This window comes from Urocampus carinirostris, chromosome 16, assembly GCF_059441175.1.
Source record: "Urocampus carinirostris isolate Australia breed hairy pipefish chromosome 16, RoL_Ucar_1.0, whole genome shotgun sequence".
NCBI classification, from domain to species: domain Eukaryota; kingdom Metazoa; phylum Chordata; class Actinopteri; order Syngnathiformes; family Syngnathidae; genus Urocampus; species Urocampus carinirostris.
This window is the reverse complement of record NC_142364.1, coordinates 2,754,837-2,772,835: the sequence shown is the minus strand read 5'-3', so window position 1 is coordinate 2,772,835 and position 17,999 is coordinate 2,754,837. Positions and strand designations below refer to the sequence as shown.

General features: G+C 35.6%; 1 protein-coding gene across 1 annotated transcript in view; it reads left to right on the top strand.

Annotated features, from left to right (window-relative positions):
• LOC148349982 (uncharacterized) overlaps nucleotides 1-17,999 on the top strand; it is a 56,735-nt gene that overhangs the window by 32,631 nt on the left and 6,105 nt on the right. The gene's annotated exons all lie outside the window — the stretch shown is intronic.

Genomic DNA, 17,999 nt, shown 5'->3' with positions numbered 1-17,999 from the left:
TAACCCCTTACGTCTTTTTTTGGGACATTTTCGCCATACTAACCCCTTACCTCTTTTTTTCGACAATTTCGCCATACTAACCCCTTATGTCTTTTTTTTTTACAATTTCGCCGTACTAACTAACCCCTTACGTCTTTTTTTGGGACATTTTCGCCATACTAACCCCTTACCTCTTTTTTTCGACAATTTCGCCATACTAACCCCTTACCTCTTTTTTTTTTACAATTTCGCCGTACTAACTAACCCCTTACGTATTTTTGGGGGACATTTTCGCCATACTAACCCCTTACTTCTTTTTTTCGACAATTTAGACATGCTAAACCCTTACCTCTTTTTTTCGACAATTTCGCCATACTAACCCCTTACCTCTTTTTTTCGACAATTTCGCCATACTAACCCCTTACGTCTTTTTTTTTATATATTTTCGCCATACTAACCCCTTACCTCTTTTTTTCGACAATTTCGCCATACTATAGCCTAACCTCTTTTTTTTTATATTTTCGCCATACTAACCCCTTACCTCTTTTTTTCGACAATTTCGCCATACTAACCCCTTACGTCTTTTTTTGGACATTTTCGACATGCTATAGCCTAACCTCTTTTTTTCGACAATTTCGACATGCTAACCCCTTACGCATTTTTTTGGGACATTTTCGCCATACTAACCCCTTATGTCTTTTTTTTCGACAATTTCGACATGCTAACCCCTTACGTCTTTTTTTTTTAACAATTTCGCCATACTAACCCCTTATGTCTTTTTTTGGACATTTTCGCCATACTAACCCCTTATGTCTTTTTTTTCGACAATTTCGCCATACTAACCCCTTACGTCTTTTTTTTGGGGACATTTTCGCCATACTAACCCCTTAGCTCTTTTTTTCAACAATATAGACATGCTAACCCCTTACGTCTTTTTTTTTTTTTACAATTTCGCCGTACTAACTAACCCCTTAACGCATTTTTTGGGGACATTTTCGCCATACTAACCCCTTACGTATTTTTTTTCGACAATTTCGCCGTACTAACCCCTTACATCTTTTTTGGGACATTTTCGCCATACTAACCCCTTACCTCTTTTTTTCGACAATTTCGACATACTATAGCCTAACCTCTTTTTTTTGATATTTTCGCCATACTACCCCCTTACGTCTTTTTTTTTTTTTATATTTTCGCCATACTAACCCCTTAGCTCTTTTTTTCGACAATTTCGCCATACTAACCCCTTACCTCTTTTTTTTCGACAATTTCGCCATACTAACCCCTTACCTCTTTTTTTCGACAATTTCGCCATACTATAGCCTAACCTCTTTTTTTTGATATTTTCGCCATACTAACCCCTTACGTCTTTTTTTTTTATATTTTCGCCATACTAACCCCTTACCTCTTTTTTTCGACAATTTCGCCATACTAACCCCTTACCTCTTTTTTTTCGACAATTTCGCCATACTATAGCCTAACCTCTTTTTTTTGATATTTTCGCCATACTAACCCCTTACATCTTTTTTTCGACAATTTCGCCATACTAACCCCTTACCTCTTTTTTTCGACAATTTCGCCATACTATAGCCTAACCTCTTTTTTTTGATATTTTCGCCATACTAACCCCTTACGTCTTTTTTTTTTATATTTTCGCCATACTAACCCCTTACCTCTTTTTTTCGACAATTTCGCCATACTAACCCCTTACGTCTTTTTTTGGACATTTTCGACATGCTATAGCCTAACCTCTTTTTTTCGACAATTTCGACATACCAACCCCTTACGTCTTTTTTTTTTTTTTACAATTTCGCCATACTAACCCCTTACCTCTTTTTTTTCGACAATATAGACATGCTAACCTCTTACGTCTTTTTTTTGATATTTTCGCCATACTAACCCCTTAGCTCTTTTTTTCGACAATTTCGCCATACTAACCCTTTACGTCTTTTTTTGGACATTTTCGACATGCTATAGCCTAACCTCTTTTTTTCGACAATTTCGACATACCAACCCCTTACGTCTTTTTTTTTTTTTACAATTTCGCCATACTAACCCCTTACGTCTTTTTTTTTTTGATATTTTCGCCATACTAACCCCTTACCTCTTTTTTTTCGACAATATAGACATGCTAACCTCTTACGTCTTTTTTTTGATATTTTCGCCATACTAACCCCTTACGTCTTTTTTTTTTTTTACAATTTCGCCATACTAACCCCTTACGTCTTTTTTTTTTATATTTTCGCCATACTAACCCCTTACCTCTTTTTTTCGACAATTTCGCCATACTAACCCTTTACCTCTTTTTTTCTACAATTTCGACATACCAACCCCTTACGTCTTTTTTGGGGACATTTTCACCATACTAACCCCTTACCTCTTTTTTTTCGACAATTTCGCCATACTATAGCCTAACCTCTTTTTTTTGATATTTTCGCCATACTAACCCCTTACATCTTTTTTTCGACAATTTCGCCATACTAACCCCTTACCTCTTTTTTTCGACAATTTCGCCATACTATAGCCTAACCTCTTTTTTTTGATATTTTCGCCATACTAACCCCTTACATCTTTTTTTCGACAATTTCGCCATTCTAACCCCTTACCTCTTTTTTTTCGACAATATAGACATGCTAACCTCTTACGTCTTTTTTTATATATTTTCGCCATACTAACCCCTTACGTCTTTTTTTTTTTTTATATTTTCGCCATACTAACCCCTTAGCTCTTTTTTTCGACAATTTCGCCATACTAACCCCTTACGTCTTTTTTTGGACATTTTCGACATGCTATAGCCTAACCTCTTTTTTTCGACAATTTCGACATACCAACCCCTTACGTCTTTTTTTTTTTTTACAATTTCGCCATACTAACCCCTTACGTCTTTTTTTTTTTTTACAATTTCGCCATACTAACCCCTTACGTCTTTTTTTTTATATATTTTCGCCATACTAACCCCTTAGCTCTTTTTTTCGACAATTTCGCCATACTAACCCCTTACGTCTTTTTTTGGACATTTTCGACATGCTATAGCCTAACCTCTTTTTTTCGACAATTTCGACATACCAACCCCTTACGTCTTTTTTTTTTTTTACAATTTCGCCATACTAACCCCTTACGTCTTTTTTTTTTTTTACAATTTCGCCATACTAACCCCTTACGTCTTTTTTTTTATATATTTTCGCCATACTAACCCCTTACCTCTTTTTTTCGACAATTTCGCCATACTAACCCCTTACCTCTTTTTTTTCGACAATATAGACATGCTAACCTCTTACGTCTTTTTTTTGATATTTTCGCCATACTAACCCCTTAGCTCTTTTTTTCAACAATATAGACATGCTAACCCCTTACGTCTTTTTTTTTTATATTTTCGCCATACTAACCCCTTACCTCTTTTTTTCGACAATTTCGCCATACTAACCCCTTATGTCTTTTTTTTTTAACAATTTCGCCATACTAACCCCTTACATCTTTTTTGGGACATTTTCGCCATACTAACCCCTTACCTCTTTTTTTCGACAATTTCGCCATACTAACCCCTTATGTCTTTTTTTTCGACAATTTCGACATGCTAACCCCTTACGTCTTTTTTTTTTAACAATTTCGCCATACTAACGCCTTATGTCTTTTTATGGACATTTTCGCCATACTAACCCCTTAGCTCTTTTTTTCGACAATTTCGCCATACTAACCCCTTATGTCTTTTTTTTTTAACAATTTCGCCATACTAACGCCTTATGTCTTTTTATGGACAATTTCGCCATACTAACCCCTTACCTCTTTTTTTCGACAATTTCGCCATACTAACCCCTTATGTCTTTTTTTTTTAACAATTTCGCCATACTAACCCCTTACCTCTTTTTTTCGACAATTTCGCCATACTAACCCCTTATGTCTTTTTTTTCGACAATTTCGACATGCTAACCCCTTACGTCTTTTTTTTTTAACAATTTCGCCATACTAACCCCTTATGTCTTTTTTTGGACATTTTCGCCATACTAACCCCTTATGTCTTTTTTTTCGACAATTTCGACATGCTAACCCCTTACGCATTTTTTTGGGACATTTTCGCCATACTAACCCCTTACCTCTTTTTTTCGACAATTTCGACATACTAACCCCTTACGTCTTTTTTTCGACAATTTCGCCGTACTAACCCCTTACATCTTTTTTGGGACATTTTCGACATGCTATAGCCTAACCTCTTTTTTTCGACAATTTCGACATACCAACCCCTTACGTCTTTTTTTTTTTTTACAATTTCGCCATACTAACCCCTTACGTCTTTTTTTTTTTGATATTTTCGCCATACTAACCCCTTAGCTCTTTTTTTCAACAATATAGACATGCTAACCCCTTACGTCTTTTTTTTTTATATTTTCGCCATACTAACCCCTTAGCTCTTTTTTTCAACAATATAGACATGCTAACCCCTTACGTCTTTTTTTTTTTTTATATTTTCGCCATACTAACCCCTTAGCTCTTTTTTTCGACAATTTCGCCATACTAACCCCTTACGTCTTTTTTTGGACATTTTCGACATGCTATAGCCTAACCTCTTTTTTTCGACAATTTCGACATACCAACCCCTTACGTCTTTTTTTTTTTTTACAATTTCGCCATACTAACCCCTTACGTCTTTTTTTTTTTTTACAATTTCGCCATACTAACCCCTTACGTCTTTTTTTTTATATATTTTCGCCATACTAACCCCTTAGCTCTTTTTTTCGACAATTTCGCCATACTAACCCCTTACGTCTTTTTTTGGACATTTTCGACATGCTATAGCCTAACCTCTTTTTTTCGACAATTTCGACATACCAACCCCTTACGTCTTTTTTTTTTTTTACAATTTCGCCATACTAACCCCTTACGTCTTTTTTTTTTTTTACAATTTCGCCATACTAACCCCTTACGTCTTTTTTTTTATATATTTTCGCCATACTAACCCCTTACCTCTTTTTTTCGACAATTTCGCCATACTAACCCCTTACCTCTTTTTTTTCGACAATATAGACATGCTAACCTCTTACGTCTTTTTTTTGATATTTTCGCCATACTAACCCCTTAGCTCTTTTTTTCAACAATATAGACATGCTAACCCCTTACGTCTTTTTTTTTTATATTTTCGCCATACTAACCCCTTACCTCTTTTTTTCGACAATTTCGCCATACTAACCCCTTATGTCTTTTTTTTTTAACAATTTCGCCATACTAACCCCTTACATCTTTTTTGGGACATTTTCGCCATACTAACCCCTTACCTCTTTTTTTCGACAATTTCGCCATACTAACCCCTTATGTCTTTTTTTTCGACAATTTCGACATGCTAACCCCTTACGTCTTTTTTTTTTAACAATTTCGCCATACTAACGCCTTATGTCTTTTTATGGACATTTTCGCCATACTAACCCCTTAGCTCTTTTTTTCGACAATTTCGCCATACTAACCCCTTATGTCTTTTTTTTTTAACAATTTCGCCATACTAACGCCTTATGTCTTTTTATGGACAATTTCGCCATACTAACCCCTTACCTCTTTTTTTCGACAATTTCGCCATACTAACCCCTTATGTCTTTTTTTTTTAACAATTTCGCCATACTAACCCCTTACCTCTTTTTTTCGACAATTTCGCCATACTAACCCCTTATGTCTTTTTTTTCGACAATTTCGACATGCTAACCCCTTACGTCTTTTTTTTTTAACAATTTCGCCATACTAACCCCTTATGTCTTTTTTTGGACATTTTCGCCATACTAACCCCTTATGTCTTTTTTTTCGACAATTTCGACATGCTAACCCCTTACGCATTTTTTTGGGACATTTTCGCCATACTAACCCCTTACCTCTTTTTTTCGACAATTTCGACATACTAACCCCTTACGTCTTTTTTTCGACAATTTCGCCGTACTAACCCCTTACATCTTTTTTGGGACATTTTCGACATGCTATAGCCTAACCTCTTTTTTTCGACAATTTCGACATACCAACCCCTTACGTCTTTTTTTTTTTTTACAATTTCGCCATACTAACCCCTTACGTCTTTTTTTTTTTGATATTTTCGCCATACTACCCCCTTACGTCTTTTTTTTTTTTTTATATTTTCGCCATACTAACCCCTTAGCTCTTTTTTTCGACAATTTCGCCATACTAACCCCTTACCTCTTTTTTTTCGACAATTTCGCCATACTAACCCCTTACCTCTTTTTTTCGACAATTTCGCCATACTATAGCCTAACCTCTTTTTTTTGATATTTTCGCCATACTAACCCCTTACGTCTTTTTTTTTTATATTTTCGCCATACTAACCCCTTACCTCTTTTTTTCGACAATTTCGCCATACTAACCCCTTACCTCTTTTTTTTCGACAATTTCGCCATACTATAGCCTAACCTCTTTTTTTTGATATTTTCGCCATACTAACCCCTTACATCTTTTTTTCGACAATTTCGCCATACTAACCCCTTACCTCTTTTTTTCGACAATTTCGCCATACTATAGCCTAACCTCTTTTTTTTGATATTTTCGCCATACTAACCCCTTACGTCTTTTTTTTTTATATTTTCGCCATACTAACCCCTTACCTCTTTTTTTCGACAATTTCGCCATACTAACCCCTTACGTCTTTTTTTGGACATTTTCGACATGCTATAGCCTAACCTCTTTTTTTCGACAATTTCGACATACCAACCCCTTACGTCTTTTTTTTTTTTTTACAATTTCGCCATACTAACCCCTTACCTCTTTTTTTTCGACAATATAGACATGCTAACCTCTTACGTCTTTTTTTTGATATTTTCGCCATACTAACCCCTTAGCTCTTTTTTTCGACAATTTCGCCATACTAACCCTTTACGTCTTTTTTTGGACATTTTCGACATGCTATAGCCTAACCTCTTTTTTTCGACAATTTCGACATACCAACCCCTTACGTCTTTTTTTTTTTTTACAATTTCGCCATACTAACCCCTTACGTCTTTTTTTTTTTGATATTTTCGCCATACTAACCCCTTACCTCTTTTTTTTCGACAATATAGACATGCTAACCTCTTACGTCTTTTTTTTGATATTTTCGCCATACTAACCCCTTACGTCTTTTTTTTTTTTTACAATTTCGCCATACTAACCCCTTACGTCTTTTTTTTTTATATTTTCGCCATACTAACCCCTTACCTCTTTTTTTCGACAATTTCGCCATACTAACCCTTTACCTCTTTTTTTCTACAATTTCGACATACCAACCCCTTACGTCTTTTTTGGGGACATTTTCACCATACTAACCCCTTACCTCTTTTTTTTCGACAATTTCGCCATACTATAGCCTAACCTCTTTTTTTTGATATTTTCGCCATACTAACCCCTTACATCTTTTTTTCGACAATTTCGCCATACTAACCCCTTACCTCTTTTTTTCGACAATTTCGCCATACTATAGCCTAACCTCTTTTTTTTGATATTTTCGCCATACTAACCCCTTACATCTTTTTTTCGACAATTTCGCCATTCTAACCCCTTACCTCTTTTTTTTCGACAATATAGACATGCTAACCTCTTACGTCTTTTTTTATATATTTTCGCCATACTAACCCCTTACGTCTTTTTTTTTTTTTATATTTTCGCCATACTAACCCCTTAGCTCTTTTTTTCGACAATTTCGCCATACTAACCCCTTACGTCTTTTTTTGGACATTTTCGACATGCTATAGCCTAACCTCTTTTTTTCGACAATTTCGACATACCAACCCCTTACGTCTTTTTTTTTTTTTACAATTTCGCCATACTAACCCCTTACGTCTTTTTTTTTTTTTACAATTTCGCCATACTAACCCCTTACGTCTTTTTTTTTATATATTTTCGCCATACTAACCCCTTAGCTCTTTTTTTCGACAATTTCGCCATACTAACCCCTTACGTCTTTTTTTGGACATTTTCGACATGCTATAGCCTAACCTCTTTTTTTCGACAATTTCGACATACCAACCCCTTACGTCTTTTTTTTTTTTTACAATTTCGCCATACTAACCCCTTACGTCTTTTTTTTTTTTTACAATTTCGCCATACTAACCCCTTACGTCTTTTTTTTTATATATTTTCGCCATACTAACCCCTTACCTCTTTTTTTCGACAATTTCGCCATACTAACCCCTTACCTCTTTTTTTTCGACAATATAGACATGCTAACCTCTTACGTCTTTTTTTTGATATTTTCGCCATACTAACCCCTTAGCTCTTTTTTTCAACAATATAGACATGCTAACCCCTTACGTCTTTTTTTTTTATATTTTCGCCATACTAACCCCTTACCTCTTTTTTTCGACAATTTCGCCATACTAACCCTTTACCTCTTTTTTTCTACAATTTCGACATACCAACCCCTTACGTCTTTTTTGGGGACATTTTCGCCATACTAACCCCTTACCTCTTTTTTTCGACAATTTCGCCATACTAACCCCTTACCTCTTTTTTTTCGACAATTTCGCCATACTATAGCCTAACCTCTTTTTTTTGATATTTTCGCCATACTAACCCCTTACGTCTTTTTTTTTTATATTTTCGCCATTCTAACCCCTTACCTCTTTTTTTTCGACAATATAGACATGCTAACCTCTTACGTCTTTTTTTATATATTTTCGCCATACTAACCCCTTAGCTCTTTTTTTCGACAATTTCGCCATACTAACCCCTTACGTCTTTTTTTGGACATTTTCGACATGCTATAGCCTAACCTCTTTTTTTCGACAATTTCGACATACCAACCCCTTACGTCTTTTTTTTTTTTTACAATTTCGCCATACTAACCCCTTACGTCTTTTTTTTTATATATTTTCGCCATACTAACCCCTTACCTCTTTTTTTCTACAATTTCGACATGCTAACCCCTTACGTCTTTTTTTTTTAACAATTTCGCCATACTAACCCCTTATGTCTTTTTTTGGACATTTTCGCCATACTAACCCCTTATGTCTTTTTTTTCGACAATTTCGCCATACTAACCCCTTACGTCTTTTTTTGGACATTTTCGCCATACTAACCCCTTACCTCTTTTTTTCGACAATTTCGCCGTACTAACCCCTTACGTCTTTTTTTTGATATTTTCGCCATACTAACCCCTTACTTCTTTTTTTCAACAATTTCGCCATACTTACCCCTTATGTCTTTTTTTTGACAATTTCGCCATACTAACCCCTTACGTCTTTTTTTTTTTAACAATTTCGCCATACTAACGCCTTATGTCTTTTTATGGACATTTTCGCCATACTAACCCCTTAGCTCTTTTTTTCGACAATTTCGCCATACTAACCCCTTATGTCTTTTTTTTTTAACAATTTCGCCATACTAACCCCTTACATCTTTTTTGGGACATTTTCGCCATACTAACCCCTTACCTCTTTTTTTCGACAATTTCGCCATACTAACCCCTTATGTCTTTTTTTTCGACAATTTCGACATGCTAACCCCTTACGTCTTTTTTTTTTAACAATTTCGCCATACTAACCCCTTATGTCTTTTTTTGGACATTTTCGCCATACTAACCCCTTATGTCTTTTTTTTCGACAATTTCGACATGCTAACCCCTTACGCATTTTTTTGGGACATTTTCGCCATACTAACCCCTTACCTCTTTTTTTTCGACAATTTCGCCACACTATAGCCTAACCTCTTTTTTTTGATATTTTCGCCATACTAACCCCTTACGTCTTTTTTTTTTTATATTTTCGCCATACTAACCCCTTACCTCTTTTTTTTCGACAATTTCGCCATACTATAGCCTAACCTCTTTTTTTTGATATTTTCGCCATACTAACCCCTTACCTCTTTTTTTTCGACAATATAGACATGCTAACCTCTTACGTCTTTTTTTTATATTTTCGCCATACTAACCCCTTACGTCTTTTTTTTTTAACAATTTCGCCATACTAACTAACCCCTTACATCTTTTTTGGGACATTTTCGCCATACTAACCCCTTACCTCTTTTTTTCGACAATTTCGCCATACTAACCCCTTATGTCTTTTTTTTCGACAATATAGACATGCTAACCTCTTACGTCTTTTTTTTTTTTACAATTTCGCCATACTAACCCCTTACGTCTTTTTTTTTTGACAATTTCGACATGCTAACCCCTTACGTATTTTTTGGGGACATTTTCGCCATACTAACCCCTTACCTCTTTTTTTCGACAATTTCGCCGTACTAACCCCTTACGTCTTTTTTTTTATATATTTTCGCCATACTAACCCCTTACCTCTTTTTTTCGACAATTTCGCCATACTATAGCCTAACCTCTTTTTTTTTATATTTTCGCCATACTAACCCCTTACCTCTTTTTTTCGACAATTTCGCCATACTAACCCCTTACGTCTTTTTTTGGACATTTTCGACATGCTATAGCCTAACCTCTTTTTTTCGACAATTTCGACATGCTAACCCCTTACGCATTTTTTTGGGACATTTTCGCCATACTAACCCCTTATGTCTTTTTTTTTCGACAATTTCGCCATACTAACCCCTTACGTCTTTTTTTTTGGGACATTTTCGCCATACTAACCCCTTAGCTCTTTTTTTCAACAATATAGACATGCTAACCCCTTACGTCTTTTTTTTTTATATTTTCGCCATACTAACCCCTTACCTCTTTTTTTCGACAATTTCGCCATACTAACCCCTTACGTCTTTTTTTTCGACAATTTCGCCATACTATAGCCTAACCTCTTTTTTTTGATATTATCGCCATACTAACCCCTTACGTCTTTTTTTGGGACATTTTCGCCATACTAACCCCTAACCTCTTTTTTTCGACAATTTCGCCATGCTAACCCCTTACGCATTTTTTTGGGACATTTTCGCCATACTAACCCCTTACATCTTTTTTTTTCGACAATTTCGACATGCTAACCCCTTACGCATTTTTTGGGGACATTTTCGCCATACTAACCCCTTACGTCTTTTTTTTCGACAATTTCGCCATACTAACCCCTTACCTCTTTTTTTTTTTGACAATTTCGACATGCTAACCCCTTACGTATTTTTTGGGGACATTTTCGCCATACTAACCCCTTACCTCTTTTTTTCGACAATTTCGACATACTATAGCCTAACCTCTTTTTTTTGATATTTTCGCCATACTACCCCCTTACGTCTTTTTTTTTTTTTATATTTTCGCCATACTAACCCCTTAGCTCTTTTTTTCGACAATTTCGCCATACTAACCCCTTATGTCTTTTTTTTCGACAATATAGACATGCTAACCCCTTACGCATTTTTTTGGGACATTTTCGCCATACTAACCCCTTACCTCTTTTTTTCGACAATTTCGCCGTACTAACCCCTTACGTCTTTTTTTTTTATATATTTTCGCCATACTAACCCCTTACCTCTTTTTTTCTACAATTTCGCCATACTAACCCCTTACGTCTTTTTTTGGACATTTTCGCCATACTAACCCCTTACCTCTTTTTTTCGACAATTTCGCCGTACTACCCCCTTACGTCTTTTTTTTTTATATATTTTCGCCATACTAACCCCTTACCTCTTTTTTTCTACAATTTCGCCATACTAACCCCTTACGCATTTTTTGGGGACATTTTCGCCATACTAACCCCTTACGTCTTTTTTTTCGACAATTTCGCCATACTAACCCCTTACCTCTTTTTTTCGACAATTTCGCCGTACTACCCCCTTACGTCTTTTTTTTTTATATATTTTCGCCATACTAACCCCTTACCTCTTTTTTTCTACAATTTCGCCATACTAACCCCTTACGTATTTTTTGGGGACATTTTCGCCATACTAACCCCTTACCTCTTTTTTTCAACAATTTCGCCGTACTAACCCCTTACGTCTTTTTTTGGACATTTTCGCCATACTAACCCCTTACCTCTTTTTTTCGACAATTTCGCCGTACTACCCCCTTACGTCTTTTTTTTTATATATTTTCGCCATACTAACCCCTTACGTCTTTTTTTTTTATATATTTTCGCCATACTAACCCCTTACCTCTTTTTTTCTACAATTTCGCCGTACTAACCCCTTACGTCTTTTTTTTTTATATATTTTCGCCATACTAACCCCTTACCTCTTTTTCTACAATTTCGCCGTACTAACCCCTTACGTCTTTTTTTTTATATATTTTCGCCATACTAACCCCTTACGTCTTTTTTTGGACATTTTCGACATGCTATAGCCTAACCTCTTTTTTTCGACAATTTCGACATACCAACCCCTTACGTCTTTTTTTTTTTTTACAATATAGACATGCTAACCCCTTACGTCTTTTTTTTTTATATTTTCGCCATACTAACCCCTTACCTCTTTTTTTTCGACAATATAGACATGCTAACCTCTTACGTCTTTTTTTTGATATTTTCGCCATACTAACCCCTTAGCTCTTTTTTTCGACAATTTCGCCGTACTAACCCCTTACCTCTTTTTTTTCGACAATATAGACATGCTAACCTCTTACGTCTTTTTTTTGATATTTTCGCCATACTAACCCCTTAGCTCTTTTTTTCGACAATTTCGCCGTACTAACCCCTTACATCTTTTTTGGGACATTTTCGCCATACTAACCCCTTACCTCTTTTTTTCGACAATTTCGACATACTAACCCCTTACGTCTTTTTTTTTTAACAATTTCGCCATACTAACCCCTTACGTATTTTTTTGGACATTTTCGCCATACTAACCCCTTACGTCTTTTTTTTTTATATTTTCGCCATACTAACCCCTTACCTCTTTTTTTTCGACAATTTCGCCATACTATAGCCTAACCTCTTTTTTTTGATATTTTCGCCATACTAACCCCTTACGTCTTTTTTTGGACATTTTCGACATGCTATAGCCTAACCTCTTTTTTTCGACAATTTCGACATACCAACCCCTTACGTCTTTTTTTTTTTTTACAATTTCGCCATACTAACCCCTTACGTCTTTTTTTTTTATATATTTTCGCCATACTAACCCCTTACCTCTTTTTTTCGACAATTTCGACATGCTAACCCCTTACGCATTTTTTTGGGACATTTTCGCCATACTAACCCCTTACATCTTTTTTTTTTGACAATTTCGACATGCTAACCCCTTACGTATTTTTTTTCGACAATTTCGCCATACTATAGCCTAACCTCTTTTTTGGGACATTTTCGCCATACTAACCCCTTACCTCTTTTTTTCGACAATTTCGACATGCTAACCCCTTACGCATTTTTTTGGGACATTTTCGCCATACTAACCCCTTACCTCTTTTTTTCGACAATTTCGACATGCTAACCCCTTACGCATTTTTTTGGGACATTTTCGCCATACTAACCCCTTACCTCTTTTTTTCGACAATTTCGCCATACTAACCCCTTACGTCTTTTTTTGGACATTTTCGACATGCTATAGCCTAACCTCTTTTTTTCGACAATTTCGACATACCAACCCCTTACGTCTTTTTTTTTATATATTTTCGCCATACTAACCCCTTACGTCTTTTTTTTTTATATATTTTCGCCATACTAACCCCTTACCTCTTTTTTTCTACAATTTCGCCGTACTAACCCCTTACGTCTTTTTTTTTTATATATTTTCGCCATACTAACCCCTTACCTCTTTTTTTCTACAATTTCGCCGTACTAACCCCTTACGTCTTTTTTTTTATATATTTTCGCCATACTAACCCCTTACGTCTTTTTTTGGACATTTTCGACATGCTATAGCCTAACCTCTTTTTTTCGACAATTTCGACATACCAACCCCTTACGTCTTTTTTTTTTTTTACAATTTCGCCATACTAACCCCTTACGTCTTTTTTTTTCGACAATTTCGACATACTAACCCCTTACGTCTTTTTTTCGACAATTTCGCCGTACTAACCCCTTACATCTTTTTTGGGACATTTTCGCCATACTAACCCCTTACCTCTTTTTTTTCGACAATTTCGCCATACTATAGCCTAACCTCTTTTTTTTGATATTTTCGCCATACTAACCCCTTACCTCTTTTTTTTCGACAATATAGACATGCTAACCTCTTACGTCTTTTTTTTTATATTTTCGCCATACTAACCCCTTACTTCTTTTTTTGGACATTTTCGCCATACTAACCCCTTACCTCTTTTTTTCGACAATTTCGCCATACTAACCCCTTATGTCTTTTTTTTCGACAATTTCGACATGCTAACCCCTTACGTCTTTTTTTTTTAACAATTTCGCCATACTAACCCCTTATGTCTTTTTTTGGACATTTTCGCCATACTAACCCCTTGCGTCTTTTTTTTTTTGATATTTTCGCCATACTAACCCCTTACTTCTTTTTTTTGATATTTTCGCCATACTAACCCCTTATGTCTTTTTTTTCGACAATTTCGACATGCTAACCCCTTACGTCTTTTTTTTTTAACAATTTCGCCATACTAACCCCTTATGTCTTTTTTTTGACAATTTCGTCATACTAACCCCTTATGTCTTTTTTTTCGACAATTTCGACATGCTAACCCCTTACGTCTTTTTTTTTTAACAATTTCGCCATACTAACCCCTTATGTCTTTTTTTTGACAATTTCGTCATACTAACCCCTTATGTCTTTTTTTATATATTTTCGCCATACTAACCCCTTAGCTCTTTTTTTCGACAATTTCGCCATACTAACCCCTTACGTCTTTTTTTGGACATTTTCGACATGCTATAGCCTAACCTCTTTTTTTCGACAATTTCGACATACCAACCCCTTACGTCTTTTTTTTTTTTTACAATTTCGCCATACTAACCCCTTACGTCTTTTTTTTTATATATTTTCGCCATACTAACCCCTTACCTCTTTTTTTCTACAATTTCGACATACCAACCCCTTACGTCTTTTTTTTTATATTTTCGCCATACTAACCCCTTACCTCTTTTTTTCGACAATTTCGCCGTACTAACCCCTTACGTCTTTTTTTTGATATTTTCGCCATACTAACCCCTTACTTCTTTTTTTCAACAATTTCGCCATACTAACCCCTTATGTCTTTTTTTTGACAATTTCGCCATACTAACCCCTTACGTCTTTTTTTTTTAACAATTTCGCCATACTAACGCCTTATGTCTTTTTATGGACATTTTCGCCATACTAACCCCTTAGCTCTTTTTTTCGACAATTTCGCCATACTAACCCCTTATGTCTTTTTTTTTTAACAATTTCGCCATACTAACCCCTTACCTCTTTTTTTCGACAATTTCGCCATACTAACCCCTTAGCTCTTTTTTTCGACAATTTCGCCATACTAACCCCTTATGTCTTTTTTTTTTAACAATTTCGCCATACTAACCCCTTACCTCTTTTTTTCGACAATTTCGCCATACTAACCCCTTACATCTTTTTTTTTGACAATTTCGACATGCTAACCCCTTACGTATTTTTTGGGGACATTTTCGCCATACTAACCCCTTACCTCTTTTTTTCGACAATTTCGCCATACTAACCCCTTATGTCTTTTTTTGGACATTTTCGCCATACTAACAATTATGTCTTTTTTTTCGACATTTTCGCCATACTAACCCCTTAGCTCTTTTTTTCAACAATATAGACATGCTAACCCCTTACGTCTTTTTTTTTTGATATTTTCGCCATACTAACCCCTTACATCTTTTTTTCGACAATTTCGCCATACTAACCCCTTACCTCTTTTTTTTCGACAATATAGACATGCTAACCTCTTACGTCTTTTTTTTGATATTTTCGCCATACTAACCCCTTACGTCTTTTTTTTTTAACAATTTCGCCATACTAACTAACCCCTTACATCTTTTTTGGGACATTTTCGCCATACTAACCCCTTACCTCTTTTTTTCGACAATTTCGCCATACTAACCCCTTATGTCTTTTTTTTCGACAATATAGACATGCTAACCTCTTACGTCTTTTTTTTTTTTTACAATTTCGCCATACTAACCCCTTACGTCTTTTTTTTTTATATTTTCGCCATTCTAACCCCTTACCTCTTTTTTTTCGACAATATAGACATGCTAACCTCTTACGTCTTTTTTTTGATATTTTCGCCATACTAACCCCTTACGTCTTTTTTTTTTATATTTTCGCCATTCTAACCCCTTACCTCTTTTTTTTCGACAATATAGACATGCTAACCCCTTACGTCTTTTTTTTTTGATATTTTCGCCATACTAACCCCTTACATCTTTTTTTCGACAATTTCGCCATACTAACCCCTTACCTCTTTTTTTTCGACAATATAGACATGCTAACCCCTTACGTCTTTTTTTTTTATATTTTCGCCATACTAACCCCTTACCTCTTTTTTTCGACAATTTCGCCGTACTAACCCCTTACCTCTTTTTTTCGACAATTTCGCCATACTAACCCCTTACCTCTTTTTTTTCGACAATTTCGCCATACTATAGCCTAACCTCTTTTTTTTGATATTTTCGCCATACTAACCCCTTACATCTTTTTTTTCGACAATATAGACATGCTAACATCTTACGTCTTTTTTTTGATATTTTCGCCATACTAACCCCTTACATCTTTTTTTCGACAATTTCGCCATACTAACCCCTTACCTCTTTTTTTGGGACATTTTCGCCATACTAACCCCTTACCTCTTTTTTTCGACAATTTCGCCATACTATAGCCTAACCTCTTTTTTTTGATATTTTCGCCATACTAACCCCTTACGTCTTTTTTTTTTATATTTTCGCCATTCTAACCCCTTACCTCTTTTTTTTCGACAATATAGACATGCTAACCTCTTACGTCTTTTTTTATATATTTTCGCCATACTAACCCCTTAGCTCTTTTTTTCGACAATTTCGCCATACTAACCCCTTACGTCTTTTTTTGGACATTTTCGACATGCTATAGCCTAACCTCTTTTTTTCGACAATTTCGACATACCAACCCCTTACGTCTTTTTTTTTTTTTACAATTTCGCCATACTAACCTCTTACGTCTTTTTTTTGATATTTTCGCCATACTAACCCCTTATGTCTTTTTTTTTCGACAATTTCGCCATACTAACCCCTTAGCTCTTTTTTTCGACATTTTCGCCGTACTAACCCCTTACGTCTTTTTTTTTTAACAATTTCGCCATACTAACCCCTTATGTCTTTTTTTGGACATTTTCGCCATACTAACCCCTTACGTCTTTTTTTTTTAACAATTTCGCCATACTAACCCCTTACGTCTTTTTTTTTGGGACATTTTCGCCATACTAACCCCTTAGCTCTTTTTTTCAACAATATAGACATGCTAACCCCTTACGTCTTTTTTTTTTATATTTTCGCCATACTAACCCCTTACCTCTTTTTTTTCGACAATATAGACATGCTAACCTCTTATCTCTTTTTTTCAACAATTTCGCCATACTAACCCCTTATGTCTTTTTTTTTTACAATTTCGCCGTACTAACTAACCCCTTACGTCTTTTTTTGGGACATTTTCGCCATACTAACCCCTTACCTCTTTTTTTCGACAATTTCGCCATACTAACCCCTTACCTCTTTTTTTTTTACAATTTCGCCGTACTAACTAACCCCTTACGTATTTTTGGGGGACATTTTCGCCATACTAACCCCTTACTTCTTTTTTTCGACAATTTAGACATGCTAAACCCTTACCTCTTTTTTTCGACAATTTCGCCATACTAACCCCTTACCTCTTTTTTTCGACAATTTCGCCATACTAACCCCTTACGTCTTTTTTTTTATATATTTTCGCCATACTAACCCCTTACCTCTTTTTTTCGACAATTTCGCCATACTATAGCCTAACCTCTTTTTTTTTATATTTTCGCCATACTAACCCCTTACCTCTTTTTTTCGACAATTTCGCCATACTAACCCCTTACGTCTTTTTTTGGACATTTTCGACATGCTATAGCCTAACCTCTTTTTTTCGACAATTTCGACATGCTAACCCCTTACGCATTTTTTTGGGACATTTTCGCCATACTAACCCCTTATGTCTTTTTTTTCGACAATTTCGACATGCTAACCCCTTACGTCTTTTTTTTTTAACAATTTCGCCATACTAACCCCTTATGT